The sequence below is a fragment of the Mobula hypostoma genome, chromosome 2 (assembly GCF_963921235.1).
Source record: "Mobula hypostoma chromosome 2, sMobHyp1.1, whole genome shotgun sequence".
Classification (NCBI taxonomy): domain Eukaryota; kingdom Metazoa; phylum Chordata; class Chondrichthyes; order Myliobatiformes; family Myliobatidae; genus Mobula; species Mobula hypostoma.
Window position 1 is genome coordinate 35,704,209 of NC_086098.1, and position 11,283 is coordinate 35,715,491.

The following is an 11,283-nucleotide window of genomic DNA, read 5'->3' on the forward strand; positions in this document are numbered from 1 at the left end:
TAAGTATACTCACTCTGCCCTGTTTTCTGTCCTTGCTTGTATGAAGGTGGTTTACCTATTTATGCAAGTACTTCTCTGACAATAGATGTGTAACAGCCTAATGTAACATTGTATGGAAATACAAGATAACACTGATGCAGCCATGTTTTATACATTTAACAAGGTCCTTTACTAATGCAACAGAGTTGGTCAGTTTTTCAATGTTTGTCATCAGCCGGGTCATATTGTCATGAACTCCCTGTCAGTTGCTTCCATACACTCCAATATTTGTTGTTTTTTAGTTTTAAGTCCTCCTGCGCAAAAGCCAACAGCTGTCCCTCATTTGGCAATTTCCTTTTAAGTTTTTCTAGCCAGTAACTGCACAAACGCGCACTTTCACAGCGAGATTCGACACCAAACATGTTGCTTGTTTTCTGTAGATGTGTCCTGTGCATGCCCAGTAGGAGGAAATACGCCCAAATACCCGTTCTAATGTAGACGGAGGTATTTTCAAAAACACTTGGCGTGGACGCCTATCGTTTTCACGCAAAACCGGCGTTTTCAAAATTATCCGGTCTAGTGTGGATGTAGCCTGTACCTCAATAAATAAAGAAAAAAAGAAAGAATCAATGAATTGAACAATACACAAGGAGGCCATTTGGCCCAACATGCCCGTTCTGTCCTTTGATAAAGATTTAAATTACCTATTACACGTTTTATTGAACAAGATTACACATGCAACTCCACACTGAAGTAACTTCTTCTGCCAGGTTTTCCAGTTATCCCAGACGCTGCTTGGCGGTGCGTCCGTTACAGATGTCAATCATTACCATGCAAGTGAAGTGACTCTCTCTCTATGGTCCTTCATCATTTATCTCTTTTAATTATTCATCAAATTCTCTTCTTTCAGAATAATTTGAGATAGCGCATTGCAAATAATGACAACACATCACAAGAAAATATTACACACAAGATGCTGGAAGAACTCAGCAAGCCAGGCAACATCTGTGGAAAGGAGCAGGCAGTCAATGTTTTGGGCCAAGACCCTTCATCAGGACTGAAAAAAAGAGATGAGAAGTCAAAGTAAAGATGGAAAAAAGAGGTGACTTCCTCCAGTATTTTATGTGTATTAAGCTATTGGTCACTTTAAAGGTCTTCTATTCATTAGCAGGCATACCTGAAATGTCCTTTTGCTGTGCAAATTACACTCATTTAGCAGATTTTCTCTTGTTGGTGACACGAAAATATTCTCTTCATTTTATTAATGATTCTATTATCATTTATCTTGACTCTATACCCTCTGTTTACCAACTCATCTACACTGCATCCTCCTTTTCTTCATCAGAATCCTCATGATCTTGAACTCATTGATCAAAAAAGTATTTAGCCTTCCAAGCTCTAAAGAAATCACGCTTGTCTGGGGTTTTCTATAACATCCGTAAGGGTTTACTTTCCCATAAACCCTTTCTTAAACCTCATTATAGCTTTGACTTCCTACTAAAAGTAGAGTCTACACTACAGGGCTCAGATAGTGGTTTGCAACATAGATTTTACCATTCTTGCACCTTCTTTTGAATGTGGTTTATATTTTCTCTCCTCATCCTCTGACTGAATGCATCAATTCACACTTCTCTGCCTTAAATTTATTAGCCTATAACTATAAACTGTATTATACAGTTAAGCATTCATTGAAAGCCTGGAAATGGAATGCTAATGAGTGCAATTTGCACAGCAAAAGGATATTTCAAGTATGCCTGCTAATAAATCAGAAGACCTTTAAAGTGACCAATATCTTAGTGCCATTATAATTAATTTATAGTTTGGGAAAGATTGCAAGAACAGAACTAATCTAATCCATCTCTTTTACCTTCTCATTAGCAGGCCACTAATTTTACATTTTCCCACTAATGACTTCTAAAATTGAGGTACACAAATGATCATGTTCTGCATAAATTAATGTAGGTTACACCAAGGCTACCTTATCTGAACATTTGCAATCAGTACGTTGATTTTGAATGTCAAAAGGCTTGAACCTTTTCTTTCTCTTTCTTTCATTAATTCATCTCGTCAACTGTGTAGATTTAGTGCAAATTAATTAAAATTAATCTTCATTTGCGCAGAGATTCAGAGAAATCATATAGGACCATATTTCTGTCTTTTCCCGTAATGTCAAACCGAGCACGGAAGTTTATAATGTCAGGAGGAATTGCTTACGGATTATTTGCCTAATAATGTCTGTCCTAAAGTCTCAGGCTGGGTTTTGGGTTTTAGTTAATGTCATGAGTGATTAACTGATATAACATTCAGCTGCAATGCAGTCAAATGGAAAGTCAATATACATATTATTCTCAGGCAGAATTTCAAATTAGTACATGCAAATGACATTTGCCTGGAGTCATGCTTAAATCTCTCTTTAAAATACCATTTTATAAAATGGAGAAACAAGATTACACATGCAACTCCACACTGAAGTAACTTCTGCCAGGTTTTCCAGTTATCCCAGATGCTGCTTGGCAATGTGTCCATTACAGATGTCAATCATTACCATTCGAATGAAGTTGCCAACTTCAGAATTGGCCCAATACTCCAATTAAGTCTGATAAATATTTGAGGTAACCAAAAAGTATACGAAGTCAGGACAGTGATTTAGTGGGAACTGTGACAAGGTCCCACATGGCAGATTGGCCAAGAAAGTTAGGTCCCAAGGAATCCATAGATAGCCATCTGGGTGAATTCCAAATTGCCTTAAGGGTAGAGAGCAGAATGTAGTGCTAGAAGGTTGTTTCTTGGAATAGAGATTGATGACTAATGATGACTGGGTGTTGAGACCCTTGTTATTTATTATTAACATAAATGATTTGGATGCAAAACAACAATGGGTCTGACCAATAGGTGGTATCTCAGATTTTCCTGCTCCTGCACCCTCTCTGAAGTTGTATCACATTTCAACTTCTGTAAAATAATTCTTCTTAAAGCCTCTCTAACCTTTCTTCCCTCTCTTTCTCTTAGGAGAGAAATCAGGAGGGCAAAGAGAGGGTATTTGGTGAAGCTGGCAGGTAAGGTTGAAGAATGGAAGGCAGCTAATGTTGTCTCACTGTTTAAGAAGGATAGCAAGGACAAGCCAGGAACTACAGACCTGATATCAATAGTCGGTAAGTTACCTGAGGGATAGAATATACCAGCATTTGGATAGACAGAGTCTAAATAGGAGGAGACAGCATGGCTTTGTGAGTGGAAAATTGTGCTTAATGAATACTTCAAGATTTTTTTGAAAAGGTAACCAAATAAGTGAATGCAGATGGGGCAGTGATGTTGTCTATTTGAACCTCAGCAAGGCCTCAAATGTGGTAAACTGGCCTGGAAAATTAGATCACATGGAATTAAAGGCAAGCTGGTTAGGTAACACTCACAACACGCCGGAGGAACTCAGCAGGTCGGGCAGCATCCGTGGAAACGATGATTCAAGATTGGCTCAGGAGCAGTAAACAGAGGTGCTGGAAGGCTGTGGGTGCTGGGACCCTTGGTTATTTGTTATTTATAAAGATGATTTGGATGCAAATGCACAAGGCTTGATCAATAAGTTTGCGGATGACACTGTGTTAAGATGTGTTGGTAGTGAAGGTTATCATAGAATACAGGGGGATCTTAATCAGTTCGGGAAGTGGGCCAAGGAGTGATAATAAAAGACATTTTGCACGCTGGCATTCATCTGTCAGGAAATTAAGTATAAGAGGTTGGGAAGTGTTTGTGAGGACACACTGGAGTACTATGAACAGTTTGGTTGACTTTATTATAGGAAAGACATGGAAAAGCACAAACAAGAAAAAATCTGCAGTTGCTGGAAATCTGAGCAACACACACATTCCTGCCCGAAATGTTGAATATACTTTTTTCCACAGATGCTGCCTGGCCTACTGAGTTCCTCCAGCATTCTGTGTGTGTTGCTTAGAGTGCAGAAAAGGAGGTTGCCAGAACTAGAGGGGCTGAGTTATAGGGAGAAGTTGGCCATACTAGGCCCTTATTCCTTGGAGCACAGGAAAATGAGGGATAACCAGTAGGACATTTATGAAGTCATGAGGGGCATAGATAATGTGGATGGTAGCAGTCTTCTCTCCATGGTAGGTGTGTCAACAACTAGAGGAGGGGCATGGATGTAGTGTGAGAGGGGAAAGATTTAAAAGGGGATGGAGGGGCATGTTTTTCATGCAGAGTGTGGTGAATATATAGAACAAGCCACCAGAGAGTTGCTTGAAGCAGGTACAATGCTATCATTTAACAAAAACATGCATAGCTACATGTGAGGGTGGGGTAAGAGGGGGATATACTAAACACAGGAAATTGGGCACTAGATGGGTGGACACCAAGGTCAGCTTGGACTTGATGGATTGAAGGGCCTGTATCTGTGTTGTATTTCTCTAGATTCTATGACTCTAGAACCTTTTTGTCAATGAACAAATCTGGTTTCTGGCCTCTCAGTCTAAGCGATATAGGCCCTTACTGTTTACTCTATGTAGATATTTGTAACATCATCTGCCACTAATCTCTCCTTAACGTTGCAAGGAAAACAATTGTATCTCGACAATTGCATCATCTCCTCAAAACTAATCAATAAGTTTCAAGACCTTGGCCTCAATACCTCCTTGAGCAATGTGATCTTCGATTTCCTCGCTTGCAGACCCCCAGCAGTTTAGCTCAGCAATTGCATCTGCTCCACAATCTCCATCAGCACGGGTGCACCACAGGGCTGTGTGCTTAGCTCCTGCCCTACTCACTTTACACTTGCGACTGTGTGGCTAAGTGCAGTTCTAATGCAATATTCAAATTTGCTGACGACACCACCACTGTAGGCTGAGTCAAAGGTCGTGATGAATCAGCATATAGGAGGGAGATTGAAAATCCAGTTGAGTGGTGCCACACAACAGCCTCTCTCTCAATGTCAGCAAAACCTAGGAGCTGATTATTGACTTCAGGACGAGCAAACATGAGCCAGTTCTCATTGGCAATCAGAGGTGGAGAGGGTCAGCAACTTTAAATTCCTCGGTGTTATCATTTTAGAAAACTGTCCTGAGTTCAGCACATAAGTGCAATTACTAAGCACTCTTCATTTCATTTCTCGATATTTATTGCTTATACATTATTATATTTGTTTTGTATTTGTACAGCTTGTTCTCTTTTGGATATTGCATATTGGTTATTTGTCCACCCTGCAGAGTATGGTCTTTCATTGAATTTATTATGTTTCGTGGATTTACTGAGCATGCTTGCAAGAAAACGAATCTCAGGGCTGTATATGGTGACGTATGTGCACATTGATAATACATTTATTTAGAACTTTGATCTTTTGGACTTTGACTCACAGCAACATTATCCGAAATCTTCTCCACACACTTTATTACTAACAGATCCGTGCTGCCATGTGCTGACCAGAACTGCATTCTGTAGTTTTGCAAAGTTCAAATGACTTTGCTACACTTGTGCTCTGTGGTTCTTATATACCTTCTTAATCTCCTTATCTAAGTCCAGTGGAAGTAAAAATACACACACAAATTGGCACAGGCAGCTAAGGCAGGCAGGCATGTTTATGACCGATGCTTTGGAGAGCCAGATTAACTCAATGCACAGAAAATAAATGAAACTAAGTACGTAGTAAGTGTAGCTGATTCCCCCGATGAATAGATGTTAAGGTGCTGAAGCAGATGTCACTGGGAATCAGTGCTGTTAACTCTAAATATGGGAAAGAGCAAACCATTACTTAATCAGAACACCAAGAAATCAAATGGAGAGTCGGGAAACAGTAGAGGCAATGATTCTGCTGGATAATGTTCCTGAGCAATAGGGCATGTTTCATTTATAAGTCTGGTTTGGAATGTTTATTTTGGCATTGGTTTTAACTTGGTGGCTGCCACATGTGAAAGAGGGATCTATTGGTGAATAGTGTTGTTTTGAGGTGTCTTTTTTATCTACACTCAAAAGGGATGGTCACGGACAATCAGCCTGGAAAGGTACTTCTTACTAACTCTCTTCTCTTTTCTCTTCCTCCTCCTGTCTAACCCCATCCTATGCCGTAGTGATCACTGTGATGCTACTGGCAAGCGTTATGCCCTTATATCTAAGACGTTATGCTACATAGAACATACTGCCAAAGAGCTTGGATCTTCTTTTGCAAGTACTGCAGGATTCTCCATAGGTGCCTTGAAAAATCATGGACCAAACGAATAATCTCTGTCAGGATGAATACATTTCCTGTCACAACTTCACTTGCAGCCTTCAAAAAGTTGAAAGTAAATTTATTATCAAAGTACATACAGTATATTCACCACAGGTCACCTGAGATTCATCTTCTTGCAAACATTCACAGAAAATACAAAAGGATCAATGAAAACACGCACAACAAAAATGGAAAAGGACAACAGAACTGAAATATGAAAAAGAGAAAAAATAATAAATAAATAAGCAATAAATATCCAGGACATGAGTTGTCCTTAAAAGTTAGTCCACGGCTGTGGAATCACTTCAGTGTTGGGGTGAGTGTGATTATCCCCTCTGGATCAAGAGCCTTATGATTGAGGGAAATTAACTGCTCCTTGATTCTGATGGGAGGACGTTTTCAAAAATCTCAGATTTATGACTGTAGCTAGTAATGTTCTCCTTCAGTTTTCTGTGTTTTCTTTCTTATTGCCAATTGACAGGTTGGATTTCCGGGTGGGCGATCTGTCAGTTTTTGTGTGAGGGAGGGGTTGGGGATTTGGGGTTTGATGCTCTTCCTGGTTTTTTCTGTGTGGGAGATCTGTTAGTTTTTGTGTGTGAGGGTGGGGGGGGTGAGTGTTTGATGTTAATGTCACTGTTCTTTTTTGCAAGGGATGGGGTTGGGATTTGATGTTATTGTTGCTGTTTCTTTGCCAGGGAGGGGGTTGGGGGTTTAGGGTTTCTGATGTTCAAGCTGCTGTTTTCCGGGTGGGTGATCTGTTAGTTTTTGTGCAATGGAGGGATTCAGGAGTTCGGGATTTAATGTTCCAGCTGCTGGTTTTAGTGTAGACGATCTGTTAGTTTTTTGTGTGAGGGAGGGGCTGGGGGTTTGGGGTTTGTGAATTTTGTTTCTTTTTACTTTACATGCTGGTGGGGGGTGGTTGATGTCTTTTCTTTCAATTACCCCATAGTTTTTCCATATTTCGTGGCTATCTGGAGAAGACGAATATCAGAGTTGTATTGTACATGAATACTTTGACAATAAAATGAACCTTTGAACCTTTGAGCCTGGTGGTGTGGAATTTGAGGCTCCAGTACCTTCTTTCTGATGGCAGCAGCGAGAAGACAGTATGACCTTGATGGTGAGGGTCCTTGATGATGGACACTGCTTTCCTGCCACAGTGCTCTGTGTAGATGTGCTCAATGGTGGGGAAGGCTTCACCTGTGATGGACTTGACTGTACACACTACTTTTAGTAGGCTTTTCCATTCCTGGACCTTGCTGTTCCCATAGCCGGCCATAAAGCCTCCTCCATAGCAGGCCATAAAGCCTCCTCGCGCGGCCACTTCGGTGGTGATGCCTGTTATTTGTCAAGTAGGGTACCGTGCACAATTCTGATTTGATGGAGACAGACATGAGAGTACAGAGGAACATCTGGAGAAACTTCTGAAATGCCCGCTTCGTTGCTGCTGTTACTGTGTGGTAACCAGAATCTCCAGAGCAGAAGACCCCGAGTCCTCGGCTTTGCTTGTTACAGCGGCCGGGACGAGGCCGAAGGCGCTCGGCAGAGGATGGCACTTGGGAGGCTGTATCAGAGGGGCTGGTTGGAGGCAAGAATTTTTCGAACGGATGGTCTCAGTGTCGGCTGTGGTTGAGTGCTTTCAATGTATCGGCAGTTTTCGGTGCCTGGAGGTTTATGGCAGGGAGTTTCTCCCTTTGCCGCCTGCTATCGGGGACTTGGGAGTCAATCAACTCGGGACTTTAAAACTTTTTTTTTTACCGTGCCCATGGTCTGTTCTTTATCAAATTGTGGTATTGCTTTGCACTGCTGTAACTATATGTTATAATTATGTGGTTCTGTTAGTGTTAGTCTTTGGTTTGTCCTGCTTTTCTGTGATATCACTCTGGAGGAACATTGTATAATTTCTTAATGCATGCATGCATTTCTAAATGACAATAAAGAAGGACTGAGTGTTCTCATAATCTAAAAAACAGCAACCACTCAGTGTACTCCCCACTGCACGTCTATAAAAGTTTGTCAAAGTTTTTGATGACATGCTGAATCTGTGCAAATTTCTAAGAAAGTAGAGGCCCTTGTTGCTGATCTGAGGGCATTGGATCTTTTTCATTTTCCAGTGAATGCAGTTCTGCATGAGGCACATTCTCTTGGTGAGATTGTTGGAATACATTTCACATCAAGATTCATCCAACTGACCTAAGCTAGATTTGACCGTGGAATGGGAATGCAGTGTGCCAACCAGTGATACCATCCAGCACCCACATTTGCTTTGATGTAATTGCTTTCACCTGTAATACTTATCCCTTCATTCCTTTGTCTCAGTTGACTGAACCCACCTGGAATTTTCACTCAATTGCCTCATCTCTCAGCTACTGTGCAATCAATCATCTATTGCAAATTGAAGCTTCACGTAAAACAGATATCTGGGCTACACTGATGAAAGCACAACTTGATATCCATAAACCCATTAACCAATCCTTATTCAATAATTCCCTCATGTGGAGACTGGTGTTCTACCACACTGGCACCATTTCAATGCATAAAAATTAACCTGGAAACTAAATGTGACAGCAGTTTGTCATCTTTACCTGATGCCCTTCTCAGGGTCCTGTTGTCAGAGGTCAAATTCTGCTCAAAATATTACTGTCCAGCTGCCTTGTCAGCTCTTGCCTCTGAAATGGGATCCAGATACTGCATTGGATTTGAGTGGATTAAACAGGTATTAACACAGTGAAACTGAGCACTCAAAACTAAACAGATTCATCACCCTCTGGCTAAAGAAATTCCTTCTCATCTCTGTTTTAAAGGAAAATCCTTTTATTCAGAGGCTGTGCCCTCTGTTCCTAGATTCTCTCACTACTGGAAACATCCTCTCCATATCCACTCCATCCAGGCTAATCACAAGACAATTTACAATGACCAACTAACCTGCCAAACAGTATGTCTTTGGATTGTGGGAGGAAACCGGAGCACCCAGAGGAAACCCATGCAGTCACGGAGAGAACATACAAACTCTTTACAGGCAGTGGCGGGAATTAAACCGGTCATTCCAGATCTAAATTCAACACGTTGCGTGGACTTTTTTCCATACGTTCCACTGGAGAGATTATGAGTTCAGATCATAGGCCAATGAGCATTGTTTGCAGGTGAGAGAGACTCTCACTGGAGTGGGGTACAGTATTGGAGTGGGTTATGATATTAGAGGAGGGTATGGTACTGGAGCTGGGTATGGTACTGGAGTATCAGATCAAAAACAAGGGTAATCAGGACTTAACCTCATGGTCAAGCTGGGACTTGAGAATCACAAATCAGGAGGTTGAGGGCTTGCCAAAGTTGGCAAAATAATTTCAAAACCTTTCAGGGCCCAGCTGAAAATCAGACGTTGAAATAGCTTCACTACTATTTGCAGTTTCATCCAAAATGAAATCAATGTTTTCTAGAACTTTATGAATGCTTTTAAAACCTCTCACTTGGCAAAGTCAAAATAGATCAGCAAACATTTTCTAGACTCTTCACAGATTCACTTCCCTTCTCTGAAAGGATTGTACCTTTAGATAAATACATTAAACCATTACATTACATTTAGATAAATACATTACAACTGCAGAGATGAGTGACGAGCTGCGCCAATACCTGCTGGCTAGGGGAATTGCAACTAGTAGGACCACGGGCTATAATCCCCGGGGGAATGGACAGGTAGAGAAGGAGAATGGCACGGTGTGGAAAGCCACACTCTTAGCCCTCAGGTCAAAGGGACTGCCGGTCTCCCGCTGGCAGGAGGTCCTTCCCGAGGCACTCCACTCCATCCGCTCCCTGTTATGCACGTCCACCAATGCCACCCCTCATGAGCGACTCTTTTCTTTTCCCAGGAAGTCAACCACCGGGACTACCCTACCAACTTGGCTGACATCCCCGGGCCAGTGCTGCTCCAGAAACATGCGAGGAGCAATAAATACTTCCCGATTGTCGAGAGGGTTCACTTCATGCGAACCCGCAGTATGCCTAGGTAGTTTTATCTGATGGGGGGGAGGACACAGTCTCCATCCGTGACCAGCCACCCGCAGGAGCACTGGGCCCCTACCCTGAACACTCCATGGTGACTATTAACTCCATACCCACCGATATATGTACCCACCAGACACCGCGCACTCCAAGCCCTACACAGACACCACACGACACTCCCATACCGGGCGCGACGCACACGCACGAGGGATTAACAACGCCTAACGTGCTGGTACCTCAAGTCAGGCCGGAGCCAGCACAACCACCGTCGCCGGTGCTACGTAGATCACAGCGACGGACTCAGCCGCCAGATAGGCTTGACCTGTAAATATACTTGTTTTTAAATATTGTCTTTTGAGGTCGCCCATCGTGCCATCGTAGCTCGGCTGGTCTCTAATCATTGAGTAGACCCGTGGACTGACCCTGGAGAGGAGAACTCTGTGCTTCGCAACAGACTCGGTCACTTCAATCTCCTCCAGGTATAACTCAAAGCAGGCTAGCCAGCATTCGAAAGCGTTTCCGGCTTCAATTACTGTTAATGAAATTGATGCACTATCAATTATTCCAAAAGACTGGAAGTGGTGTAAATACTGAAAGGCTTTTATTAACAGTAAAAGGATCCACGTCCATGCTGAATATCTGTCCGGGACTGAGGAAGGAGCAGTGACACAATCGCCTTTATTCAGCAGTCTGTGGGAGGAGCCACAGGAGCAGTCAGCAGAGGGGCGTGTCCAGGCATGTCCAGACAGGTAACCTAGTTACATGATTATATACATGGTATATACACGGTCTACCACACCCAGCCCTTATTTATTTGTTTGTTTGTTTATTTATTTATTTCCCATTTCTTTCTCTCTTTTTTTCTCCCTCTGTCCCTCTCACTATATCTTGCTCTGGTGCTCCCCTCCCCTTTTCCCTCTCCCTAGGCCTCCCATCCCAAGATCCTCTCATATCCCTTTTGCCAATCAACTTTCCAGCTCTTGGCTCCATCCCTCCCCCTCCTGAATTCTCCTATCATTTCGGATCTCCCCCTCCCACTCCCACTTTCAAATTTCTGACTACCTCTTCTTTCAGTTAGTCCTGACAAACGGTCTCGC